The 13,935-nt window shown below is 39.5% G+C and overlaps 1 long non-coding RNA gene across 2 annotated transcripts; it reads right to left on the reverse strand.

The window, feature by feature from the left end:
- Positions 1 to 6,966: 6,966 nt before the first annotated feature.
- LOC127080431 (uncharacterized) lies at positions 6,967 to 9,961 on the reverse strand. 2 transcript variants are annotated; one of them, XR_007788017.1, is made up of 4 exons: positions 9,275 to 9,961; positions 8,642 to 9,141; positions 7,620 to 8,484; positions 6,967 to 7,336 (listed from the first exon to the last, which is right to left on the reverse strand). It is a non-coding gene; the product is annotated as an uncharacterized LOC127080431 (long non-coding RNA). The 2 variants fall into 2 exon arrangements; XR_007788016.1 differs by having other exon boundaries at positions 9,270 to 9,960.
- Positions 9,962 to 13,935: the final 3,974 nt, after the last annotated feature.

Below are 13,935 nucleotides of genomic sequence, written 5' to 3' on the forward strand. Positions count from 1 at the left end.
TTGTTCTAAACTTTGACCACTTTTGTAAAAGATAGAAACTTTGGCCTTATGCCATTGCATTTTCAAACTTATTTTCTTAAATCAAACATGTAAATGAACTTAACAATACTTGACCTAAACTTTCAAAAAAGGCCAAAAATAACTAACTCATTCAAATCATTTTTTAGGCCTTTGTGCCTTTCAAACTTAAATTTTGTTAAAAACCAACACACTCATTTTGAAATTTATAGCATGAACTACGAGGGTTTGATCCCTCATCTATATGTTGGTACGTAGGCACAAGACCGAAGGTCTTATCAATAACAAAAATATAATTAATGAATTCTTTTCTCATCCCCCCATTCTATTTGTTTGTAAACATCACTTTGTACAAAATACATATGCACACAAAAAGGGCTCCCTAGGAGTACCTAAGACACTTTGGGTGCTAACACCTTCCCTCTGTGTAACCAACCCCCTTACCTGTGATCTCTGACTTTTTATTAGTTTTTATTTGAAAACTTCTTACTAATTGGGTTTTGTTCATACTTTTTCCCTTTTCCCTTGGAAATAATAAAAGCGCGGTGGCGACTCTTGTTAATTGATCTCTAGCTTGTCAATAGCTTGATGATCATGAATTTCCCGCTACAAAAATTAAGTGGGGACTCTGTTGGGGAGTAGTCTCCAGTGGGTTTAACCTACTTTTTATGTGTATATATTTGTATATATATGATGTTTATATATATGTATGTGTGATATAATCTGCTTGTTGTGCTTGGTGATCTCTGAGTGGTGAGATAAGTTCTAACTCGAACTTGAGTGCAATTAAGATAAGAGGATGGTATAGTCATGTTCGACTTGTGTGAAGTAGTCCTTAACAAGTTGGCTTGAGATCCATCCGCTCAGTGGAGACTCCTTTGGATTTGGAAATGTCACACAAGTATTTGTGGTTAGGCATTACTATTTCTAATTGGGTCCGAGAAGCTGAGGACCTTAGAACATTTAACCCATCTTGGCCTATTTAGGACGTAATGCGGAAACTCTTCAAGCGTAGACTTGATAACAGTTGTTACGCGATACTACACTTAGACGAGTTTCTCTTGAGAATATTATGGGTCGATGAGTCAGTCATCTTAACCTATAATATCCGATAGATGGAATTAAGACTCTGGGAACTTTTAAGAACATGATCTACAAGTTTTTATCCTTAGCTCACTCCTTTGGAATGGTTCTTACCCAGACTCCATGCTCGTGATTTACAACAAACCCTTGATTCTTGGTTGATCCAATCAAGTCTTGTCAATATCAATGGAACTTAGGTGTTGATAAGGTGTAAACCATAATCCACCAAAATGGATGATTGATCTTGACAATGACTTGATTCATCCCTTGACCTTTGTTTGCCTTGTATCTGATCCCTTACTTATGATTGTTGCATTCATGCATTTCATGCGCATCATAACATTCATCACACAAAATTTCAAGGAACTAAGGTATCATTTGCAAATATTTTCAGACCATGGATTATGGACGAAGGAACACTAAGAAGTACAGTTTCAGTTGTCCAGACTTGAAAGAGTTGAGGAAGCTAGCATCTTTTGTATTAGATCCGTTGGACTTTAAACAACGTCATGGGAAGCTTCTGTCCATTCTGTCTGCTGATGTAGTTGAAGGACTCTTGAGTGTATTGGTGCAGTTCTATGATCCTCTCTACCATTGTTTCACTTTCCTAGATTTTCAGCTTGTGCCTACCTTGGAGGAGTATTCTCATATTTTGGGGATACATGTTTCTAGTAGTGTTCCCTTTAGTGGATTGGAGGAGACTCCCTGGTCTAGTATTATTGTTGAAGCTCTTCACTTGAAGAAGTCTGAGATAGAGGCTCATTGGGTGAAGAAAGGAGGGTTATTTGGATTGCCATATGTTCTCCTCATCAAGGAAGCTACCACTTTTGCTCAAGCTGGTAGTGTGGATGCTTTTAAAGCTATCTTTCTATTGCTCATCTACGGATTAGCTTTGTTCCCTAACATTGACGGTTTTTTTGATGTTAACGCCATTAGACTTTTCCTGATTGGGAATCCTGTGCCTACTTTGTTGGGTGATATGTATTTCTCTTTGCATCTAAGGAATTCTAAAGGTGGTGGAACGATTGTCTGTTGCATTCCTCTTCTGTACAAGTTGTTTATTTTGCACTTGCCTCAGACCCCTACTTTTGTGGAGAACAAATAATGTCTAAGGTGGTCTCAGAGAGTTATTTCTCCCACTAATGATGATATAGTTTGGTATGACTCATCTTTAAGCAGTTTGGAAATTATTGATAGTTGTGGTGAATTCTCTAATGTGCCTCTTATTGGTACACAAGGAGGAATTAGCTATAACCCTTCTTTGGCTCGTCGTCAACTTGGGTTCCCCTTGAGAGACAAACCTAATAACATGTTGTTAGAAGGTCTTTCCTATCAAGAGGGTAAAGATTCCCAACATTTGAAGCAGAAGATGGTGCATGCTTGGCATAATGTGCATAGGAAAGGAAGATCTGAGCTTGGTCCGTGCAATTGTGTAGCTTTGGAAGCTTACACTCTTTGGGTGAAGAAGAGAGCTTTGGAGTTGAAGATGCCTTATCCTTGTGAAAGACCTATGTCTATGGTTGTGGTTGAGCCATTAACTCTCCCTAACCAAGATGTATAGGAGTTGGAAGACACGCTCGTCAAGATGAAGCAAGAGAAGGATATACGGGAAGAGTGTTTCCATGCTTTGAGCAAGAAGCATGAAGAGTTGGGGTTGGAGTCTAAGGACAAAGATGCACCAATTAAGCTACTTTAAGACCGAGTGACGAAGAGACAAAGAGAGCCAGAGGTTTCATCTTCTAGCATGCCTAAGCCTTTTGTTGCTTGGAAGAAGATTGTTGACCAGCTTGTCCTTGAGAAGACTCAGATAAAGACTTCTTTTGAGACCGAGATTCATCGCATTCGAAGGAAGTACACGCCTTCAGTCAGATCTTCTGACGTTGTTGTTAAGGATCCTTAGGATGACTAGTCTCCTTTTCTCTTGTACCTTTTACTTTGGTTTCTGAAATTGTACTCAGTGTAATCCTTCCAATTTATATAAATAAAAAGAGATTTTTTGTCATATCAAATTGTTTCAATTGTTGTTTAAATATTATATATTTGCAAATGATACAATAAGTTCCTTGGAAATAAAAATAATCAAGCATTGCATTCCATGCATCATTTGCATAAGCAGATTTTTTGTCGGGTGTCTGATTGGTGTTCTTCTGTGCTTTAGCCAAGCTGACTCACTGGTACAACACCAGAGCTAATCATTCAAAGATCATGGAACACCTTGAGCAAGAGAACCAAGATTTGAAAGAGGAGATTGCCCGACTGACTGCCATGATGGAGTCAGTTCTTGCTGCCCAAAGCCAAGCTTCTCCAACACCTGCAACTCCTCCCGTGAAGACTGTCATTTCTGAAGTGGTTACCTCTACTGTGCCTGCTGCCACCGCCCACTTTGCTCTCAATCTACCTGCTGGATTCCTGTGGGGAATGCCACCCAATTTTGTGCCAGAAGGTTTCGCTCCCACTTTTGCTTCCATGCCGGCATCTAGCCTGGTCATGTCTGTGCCACCTCCAATTATGCACACTTTCCCTCGAGTAGAGGACACCATCTATCATTATGAGCCGTCTGAGGGCCCGGAAGTTTATGAGAAGATGGACGAGATGAAGGACCAATTTCTTGAGCTGCGCAAGGAATTGAAAATGCTGAGAGGCAAAGATCTATTTGGGAAGAGTGTTGTTGAACTGTGCTTAGTGCCCAATGTGAAAATCCTAGTAAAATTCAAAGTGCCTGACTTTGAGAAATACAATGGGAATTCTTGTCCACTCAGTCATCTTGTGATGTATGCCCGCAGATGTCAACCCAGACAGATAATGACCAGTTGCCGATTCACTACTTCTAGGATAGCCTGACAGGTGATGTACTCCGTTGATATATGGGGTTAGATAGTGCAAGCATCCGCACTTTCAATGATCTAGGTGAGGCTTTTGTGAAACAATACAAGTACAACGTGGATATGGCGCCGGATAGGGACCAGCTGAGGTCCATGTCTCAGAAAGATAAGGAGACATTCAAGGAGTATGCCCAGCGTTAGAGGGAGTTGGCTTCCCAGATCACTCCTCCTTTGGAGGAGAAAGAGATGACGAAAATCTTTCTGAAAACCCTGAGTTCATTTTATTATAAGCGAATGATTACCAGTGCCCCCAGTGATTTTACCGAGATGGTAAACATGGGGATGAGACTTGAAGAAGGGGTCCGTGAAGGGTGATTTTCAAAAGAGGAGGCGTCAACTAGAAAGAAGTATGGGAGTAGTTTCAGTAAGAGGAAGGATGGTGAAAAAGATGCAATTTCTAGTGGGAGGCAGAGGAGGCCTCAAGTCAGAAGAAATCCACCACCCCGTCAACATCATCATCATCAAGTATCTTCCGTCATTCCAGTATTCTCAAATCAGCAAATAATACCAATTCAACAACAAAAACAACAACAACATCAATATCAAAATCAACGTCAACAACAACAACCGCATCAAAGAACAAACACCTACAACAACAACAATTCCAACAACAATCATCACCAGCAACAGAATTTCGAGAGGAAGAAGGTCTCTTTTGACCCGATTCCTATGTTATATGCAGAACTGTATCCATCATTAGTCCTCAAAAATTTGATTCAACCGAGGAATCCACCACAGATCCCAGAACCACTTCCTTGGTGGTATAAACCCGAACTTCACTGTGCTTTTCATCAGGGTGCACCTGGGCACGATATTGAGAACTGTTATCTGCTGAAGTATGAGGTACAAAAGCTTATGAAGAGTGGCATGGTGTCTTTTGAAGACCGCACGCCTAATGTGAAAGCTAATCCTTTGCCCGCTCATGGGAATACCTCAGTGAATATGGTGGACGTCTGTCCTAGTGAATTCAAAGTTTTCGATGTCTGGTTTATCCGAAGATCTTTGGTGCAAATGCACAAAGATATCTGTTTGGTGAGTGACTGTGAACATGATCAAATGGCTGTGGTATCTGTAGTGTGAACCCAAGGGGATGTGTTGTAGTGAAAAGGGACATCCAGCGTCTGATGGATGAAGGCATGATCCAGATCGTTCAATCTCGTCATATGGATGACGATGTTAATGTCATAGTGCCCATTTTCAAGCAACCAGAGCAGTTGGTGATTCAGTATGATAGCAGTAGTAACTAAAATGTCAGCAATATATCAGTTTCTCCGTTGTTAATACAGTTAGCGGGCCCAGTCCCGTATGCATCTCATAAGGTTGTACCGTATCAATACAATGCTACAATGTTAGAGAATGGTCAAGAGGTCCCGTTACCTATGAACAATTCAGTGGTGAGCACTATAGATATTACGAAGGTGACCCGCAGTGGTCGAGTTTTTGGACCGGTGATCCCGGAGAATAAAGAAGTGTTGATTGTTGGTAAGAAGGCGGAAGTGCCTAATGTAGATCCTGTGGGCTGTTCAAAGGATAAGTCTGGTGAATCCAATAATTTGAAAGCCAATAGTGATGATGATGAGGTACTCCGACTGATTAAGAGGAGTGAATTTAACGTGGTTGAGCAGTTGCTCCAGACCTCCTCCAAGATTTCCGTGTTGTCTCTGCTTTTAAATTCTGAAGCACACAGAGAAGCACTTCAGAGAGTTCTTGAACAGACATACATGGAGTAGGATGTTACTGTGGATCAGTTTGATCACATTGTGGCTAACATCACTTCATGCAATAATCTGAGCTTTTGCGACGAAGAACTCCCCAAGGAGGGAAGAAATCACAATCTGGCTTTGCACATTTCTATGAATTGCAAGGAAGATGCTTTGTCAAATGTGCTAGTTGACACTGGGTCTTCACTCAATGTGCTTCCAAAGTCAACATTGTCAAAAATATCTTATCAAGGAGCTCTCATGAGGTATAGTGGAGTAATTGTCAAAGCCTTTGATGGCTCGCGCAAGACGGTCATTGGAGAAGTGGACCTTCCAGTCAAGATAGGTCCGAGTGATTTTCAGATTACTTTCCAGGTAATGGATATTCACCCGGCCTACAACTGTTTATTGGGAAGGCCATGGATTCATGAAATAGGAGCTGTTACTTCCACTCTGCATCAGAAGCTCAAATTTGTCAAGAATGGCAAGCTGGTAATTGTGGGAGGTGAGAAAGCGTTGTTGGTAAGCCATATGTCATCTTTCTCATATGTAGAAATTGAGGATGAGGTTTGTCATACCCCAAAATTCACCCTACCTTTCACAAGTTCATCTAGGTCACTAACCATAAGCATTTGCATATCCTGATAAGCATTCATCTCATCTACATATCCATTGTATCATAACACATTCCACTTGCATTTAAAAGGATATAAAATCATGGGCCCCAGGGTGTTATCACACGTGGCATTGAATATGGGCCCTACAAGGTTGAGATCCATTTGGTCATTCATGGAGTTTCATTGGTTTGTTCAACAATTCATCAGAGTTTCACTTGTCCTTGATCTTCATGCTTTGATTAAGGAATATTCGTTCAAGGTGGTACAACCCACCACTTGGTTAAGTAATCATTTGGTTGATTTTGCTTCATTGGATTTCAAGTCTAGTTTCATGGCATACTTCAGCCGATTTAAAGGCATTGTGTTGTTCAGTCAAGTCAATGTCCATCGAGTCATTATTAAGTCCATTCAATACAAATCATTACCATTTCAATTTCCTAATTAATCTTCATTACAATTCGAACCTTTACACAAATCCATTCAATCATTCCATGTGCAAATCACAAAGCCAAGTGCAATAAAATTTCCATATGTGCCTTATTTGATACACAATTCCAATACACTACCAGCCAAATTCCATCAACCACCACACTTACATTAAAACAGTCATTCTTAAATTTATACGGTTCCAATTGAATAAACGGTAATGACAACCCAAGCATTACATAAACAAAAAATTTCACAATTTCATGTTCATTTCCAATAAACCATTACAACCATTTCATCTTTTCCATACCTTTACCATTCAAAATTACAAAACATTTCAAATTCATAACAATCACATTCAATTTCTATTCTTTCATTACAATAATAAACCTAATTCCAACTATACCCATGAATCCCTATTTTACTCTCATACAAGCCCCCTTTCTTCCACTTTGGACCTGTGATGATTGCTTCTTCAAGTACAAACCATTATTGAATGCTCTGGTCAATTGTCCGACATTGCAAACCATGCTATGCGTATAACTGACATATAATGCGGAAAAAATCCAACAGCGAACATCACAAGCCAATCTAAAACATTCCAATCCACCTGCAAAAACAAGCCATTGCGAATGAATTCCACAAGAAAAAACTAGAAGAACCATTGATCATTACATAACATTTCAATTGTCATTAGCTTCAGTTAACAAAGCCCGGCATATTACGCACAAAGACACACAAAAACCAGTAGCAGATAACATGGGTTTTCTTGAAAGATTGTATAACATTGGTAGATTTCCTTGACTTTTGGATGCACGACTCAAATCGACACCGAAAACAGAGTCGAAACAGAAACAGAAAACCATCACAGAATGAGAGAAAAGAATTTGTACCGTGTATTAAGTTACCGCCAGATTCCCCTGTTGTTACCTCTAAAACCGTTTAAGAAGAAACCGAAGCATTCAAGGTTTCTTAAGATCCCTCCGTCTCCCAAGAAGATTTTCCAGATGATCCTGAAATCTTGAATATTGCAGAGTTGCTTCCAATTGCAATAAAACCGGCATTTAATGTTTTGAAAGACTCAGAATATAAAACTAGAGATACTGCTATAGGCGATGTTGGTGGGGTTTCAAAGTGTTGAGTTATCCGTGTTTCTTTGTGATGATGAGTCTATACGGAAACTTAATAAAGTGTGGGAGATGAATATCACGCTACGGATGTTCTCTCAATGTCACACAACATGTACCTGAACCTGATTCCTCGATATAACAAAACAGAACCATAACCTCCTAATAGAATTCGGTTCAGAATCCAAAACAGAATTCTAACCAACCTCTTCAACCGTCCTAACCGCCTAACTGATTCCAACTGTCGCCAATTGTCATCAACGGCCGACGGAATTGAAATCTCCAACAAACTTCTAACGGTCAACAAGACTCCTTCTAATACATCCTGCAAAAAACGAAAAGGGATGGCTCTTCATTGAACCGACAACCTTCAACAGAAATGGAGAAGGAGCCTTTTAACCTTAAAAAAGGCCTCTAACAGAATTCGGTTTTTCCGCTTCCCAACTTCCATAAAAACCTATGATGAAATCAAGGCCTCATCTTCACCTGACATCATCCTCCAACTCCTAATTGATTCATCATAACCAAAACTCATATAATAGAATAACTGAATCCTTCAATCCTAACCACCCTAACTGTTTTCACACAACTGACTTCAAACTAAGCCGCTTCAGCAACCTTCTAACAAAACCTGCATAAAAGAAAGCAGCACATAACAGAATCAGGGAAAAATTGCAAACTAACTTTATAACAGAAATCTAACTGTCAAAACAAACTCAACCCAAACTCTAACAGAATTCAACAAACTCTAACTACTTCCAACTGTCATAACCAACCATCTCTCTAACCTTACTCTCCTATAAGAACCATCCTCCATCTTCAATTCAAGCTCTCCATCATCTTCACCATCATTCAACAATTCACAACTTCATCGTCTCAAACTTCTAACTTCATTCACCCTTCGTTGTCCTCCATTCACAAATTCTTCAACCTCTCTCACTTTCTCAACCACGAGCCATCTTCCTCACCATTCACTCTCCATCACAGTTAACAGAACCCTTCATCAACCTTCAACCATACTTCTCCATCTTCAACACTTCAACATCTCCAACCGTAACCTCCATCACCATTCAACCAATTCTTCTTCTCTAACACAACCTGCAAAATTCAGAAAAAGAACTCTTCAATCCCTAACACAACTCCACTCTTCAACTCCACAACCTTCACAATGACAACTGCCATCCCTCACCACTTCTACACCACTCCACTCTTCGCAACCAAAACCTGTAACTTCACAACCCTCCATTCCGCTCTCCTCAAATCCATCTTCAAGAAACGCACACAGAACCTGCAACCGGCATAACAGAACCAACACCATTCACACAGAAGAAGAGGAGAAACGGAATTGAAATAGAAAACGAGAAAAGGAGAAGAAGAAGCTCAACAGTGCGGAAAAGGGGGAAGTTCGTTGTTTACCTCACCTTCGGTGAAGGGTCGACGATGCATCTCAACGCACAAGTCCGAACGAATCTTCGTCTTCAGCTTCAATCAAGAAGGCGTGAAATAAAGTGCATCTTCATCAATCTCCATGGTTCGATCTGGAATTGAACAACCATCCTCGAGTAACCGGTAGCAGAAAATCGGAAAAGGGGATTGATGACCTTCACCGTCGTCACATTTGATCCACTGGAAGAGTAAAAAGGAGATTCAATTATTCAAGGTGCGGATCCGAAGGTGTCGTCGCCATCTCAGTAGGCAACACGGCGTATGAAGTGTGAATCTTCATAATCGAATGTGCGAATCAAAGGATCGATAACATCAATGTGATTAAACGCGTATGAATCATCGACAACGGAGCACGACGATCTAAGAACAACAGACGCCCCACCTGAACCACCGCGTCAGACTCTTCAGGTAGGTTCTTCCACCTTTCAATCGCTCTTTTCCATTCCACAAGCGAACAAGATTAATATTCCAATTTCTCTGTGATGAACCTAAGTGTTCTTGCTCATGTGGTACGAACCCAAGTGTGGCACAAGAACGAGTTTGTGAGGAGCTTTTGGCGGATACCGCTTGTTGAACTTGGTTTGGGTGAGTTGTGTGGACTTGGTTCGTTCATGTGAACTCGGGTCATGTGTATGGCCCGAACTATGCTTCTTCATACACCCCTATAACAGCCAATACCCACTAACCTCGTGTTCTTATTACTGAATTCCTTAATCCCGATTAATCCATGATTAAGATTCTTAATTTATTTTAACTCCAGTTTTAATTTCATTGGTAAATCTTGATAATGACTTTATTCTTGTTATGAAATAGGGATTAGCATATTTTGGTTGGTAATTAGATTCATCATAGTTATGGATTCATTAGGTTCATTAGATAGTTAATTAGAATTTTGGTTTAATCAATTGTTAGATTAGACTTAAATTTCTTAATTTTCCAGAATTAGTTCATGATTGATTAACCATACCATAATTAGAATTTTAGTCGTTAGGTTTCGTTATTTCTTTTGTGGATTTTGTGTGGATCAAGATAGTTGGATATTGATTTTACCATGATTAAACTTTAGACTAGATTTCGATTCTTAGGTAAATTCCCGTTAAATTTGATTCGTATAATCATAGTTGTTAGATTCAATTCTTGAATATAGATGGGTAATTCTCCATTTGATTAGTGTGTTCTCAAATTCATGCTTAGGAACAAAAATTGATTAATTCTTCCACATTCATGTCTTGACTTTAATTCCATTTTAATTGTGTAATTTCCGTGATTGTGGTTATTAGATCCAAATTGAAAATGATATTTCAATTTGGTATGATGTGTTAGCATGTCTAGTGTATTCACCATGATCACTATATCATACCATTCCATCATCATACCATCTCATTCACTTGAATTAGCATTTTAATTCCACTTTATTAATGCATACTAACATTTGTTGTTTTTTTGTGGTGGCATGTGGATGAGAGATCCAAACCATCCTACAAGTTATTCTTTTAATTTGTAAAGAGTAGTTTTCTCCTCATGTCTTTGTGTTGTATTGTGTGAGTTCCCCCCATTGTGGGTTAAATGTCCCCCTCCCCATACTCACGTAATAGCTTAGATTTATTGCTTTCTAGCTAGTTTACTATGCATGTTAATAATCAAAGATAAAACACAAAACGATAAACAAAACATTTCAAAAGAAACAAAAGGTACTTGATTCAACGTCAAGTTGTTTTCCAAATAAAACTCACACCATTGCAACGTGAATGCTTGATCCAACGTCAAGCATTCTCCATCTATTTCATGATCTATTCGCACCTCTTCTCCATTCTCCTCTCAATCTCATTTTATGTCTCACCTTCATTCTTCACTCACTATTTTCATAATAAATTCAAATACTTGATTCAACGTCAAGTTTCTTTTTCAAAACATTTTCATAATAAAATGGAATGCAAATGGGGTGTACGTGTTTGTACACAACATTCAAGTAATTGGGTTGTCGGCCGTACCTAGCCTGAGGACCTGACACTTGGCTTTCCTCCCTAAAACATCTAATGATTCAAACAAGTTAAATCTAGGCGCCATGACGAATAAAAAGAATAGTTAGGACTCCATTGTCCTCTCGATTCCCAAGTACTTTGATTGTTAACTGTACTTAGTCAAGAGTTAGAGACTTGTCTCCCTCTAAGTTCCAACGATTAAACTTGCCAAACTCCTTTCATAATCAAATCTCTTTTGGACGAAAAAGAGTGGTTAGGATAACTTATCCTCTAAACTCCCGAGTTATTGGACCGTTGATTGTATCTAGCCAAGGGTTTAATGCTTGTCTCCATGCATAAAATCAACCCTAACAAATCAAATCATCTTTTTCCTTAGCGCACACTCCAAAACCTTTCAATAAGGACGTGTTACTTCCGTTCTACCGTGAATGAAGCTTAAGCCTCCATGTGCGAGCAAGTAATGCTTAACTGCTAGAGTGCGAACCAAGCATATCCACTTTATCGTAAACAAGTAAATACTTTATGCTCCCATGACAGAGTATACAAGCAAGTGAACAGTAGCGCGTGAACGTCAATACTGTTCAGTAAAAACAACCAAACAAATACGCCATTTTTGAGCCGAACTACGAAGCTCTGATTTCCCTATTGCACGTATGGGGATACGTAGGCACAAGGGCCCAAATCCTTGGCGAGCATACTAACTTAAAACTTATTTTCTCTCCCATCTCATCTCTCATCTCATTCCCGATAGCAAGCAACTTACAGATAAATAAACATCCATACACATTTGATACGAGCAAGTGGTTCCCATGGAGTACCATTGATGTAAGGGGTGCTAATACCTTCCCCTTGCATAACCGACTTCCGAATCCGCTCTTGGTTGCGAGACCGTTACTCTCATTTGGGGTTTTATCTCTATTTTCCCTTTCCTTTGAAATAAATAAAATCCGGTGGCGACTCTGTATTTTTCGCGGCGCTTCAGCTGGCGACTCTGCTGGGGAGAATATGGAGTTCCCATAAGCGAGTCAAGCCTAGCTTGCATGTATCCTTTTTCCTTGGATGTTTATCATTGTTATTACTTGCTTTATTTATCTGTTCCTGTTATATATTCCTGTTATACATATCTTATTGTGATATTATGGGATAGGTAGTATAGAGCGAGCAGCCCAATACACAGGCTTAGAGAGTTGACCTAAGATAGGAGGGCTATTCGTATTGACCCGTCAGACGAAGTTGTCTTGAGGGGGAGATACGAAGACCCCGCTTGGAGTAGATTCTTTTTGGAGTTTGGTTGGCACGTGAGTCACATTCGTGTTGACGGCCATTCTTCTGAAGAGGGTCCATGACTTCGAGGACCTTTACACAATCCTTGGCTTTTGAGGTTGAAGGAAACTTCACTTAGAGGAGGTCATCCCGAAAGTGTTGTTAGCCCACAAGTATTTTGTGTCGACGACGACACTTTCGCCTCATGATCCGTGAATCTTAGCATCTTCAGAAGTCTTAGTACTCACCTCGTGAGGGTATATGGGTTTCTTGCAGGAAAACATAACCTCTGAAATTCTAGTTATCAGACTTTGAATGTCACACTGGTTGTTATGACATCCAATTCTGCACAGACAGGAATTATGCAGAACTTAACAGTAAGTGCAGTAAATAACACAAGTAATTGTTTACCCAGTTCAGTCCAACATGACCTACATCTGGGGGCTACCAAGCCAGGGAGGAAATCCACTATTAGTAGTATCAATTCAAAGCTAAACTCACCCGTTTACAACTTATCACTTAATCACTACCCAATGCAATTTCAATCTTAACCTAAGATCAGAGTTCCTACTCACTCCCCCTCAATCACCTCAGTGATTACTATCTTTAAACACTATTAAAGACAAGTTGAAGTCACACTTCAAACAACTCTTGATTGTGCTTCACAACTTTAATCAAGATACACAGCACTCACGCTTAAAAGCTTTGAGTGACACAACACTTACAACTCAATGAACACCATATGCCAAAGCTATCATCTACTTGATAATGGCTTGGCTTACAAGATACGTCTAATACAAGACTCACAAAAATACAGCAGTGAAGTATGATGGACACACAAAATCTTCACGCCTCAAAATCCCTGAAACTGAATGAAGGAACGCCTTCCTTTTATATTGCAGTATCCTGGGCTTTTGCACCTGTATTCTCCTGAATTTAAGGTCACGCGAGTTCCCATAAATTCAACATTTAGGTTACTAACAAATAGGCTATTTGTTAGGTTCATTGAATGTAGCTTGGTTGTTGATTTCCTGGATTTTCTCTCAGTTGTTGAATCCCTGAAGAATAGCCTGAGAAAAAGCTGAAACAGAAAACTGAACAACCTACAATATAGCATATGCTGTCAGGCATGAATGTCACGACATTCAGCTTGACATCAAGGTCCATATGCTGAGTCTGTTTTTCCAGAAAACAGACTGTACAATTTTGCTGACCTGTACATGATCAAAAAGACCATACTACAGTAACAGCTTACATTAATAAATGTCAAAGTGTCCAACTTAACATTTACACATTTGGCCTTAAGTTAGTTCTGTTATTCTCTTGAAGAACCAACTAAGTTACATGCTGAATTATAACAGAACACCACTCTGTCTAATGTTCAGTAGCTG

This window comes from Lathyrus oleraceus, chromosome 1 (genome assembly GCF_024323335.1).
Source record: "Lathyrus oleraceus cultivar Zhongwan6 chromosome 1, CAAS_Psat_ZW6_1.0, whole genome shotgun sequence".
Taxonomy (NCBI): Eukaryota; Viridiplantae; Streptophyta; class Magnoliopsida; order Fabales; family Fabaceae; genus Lathyrus; species Lathyrus oleraceus.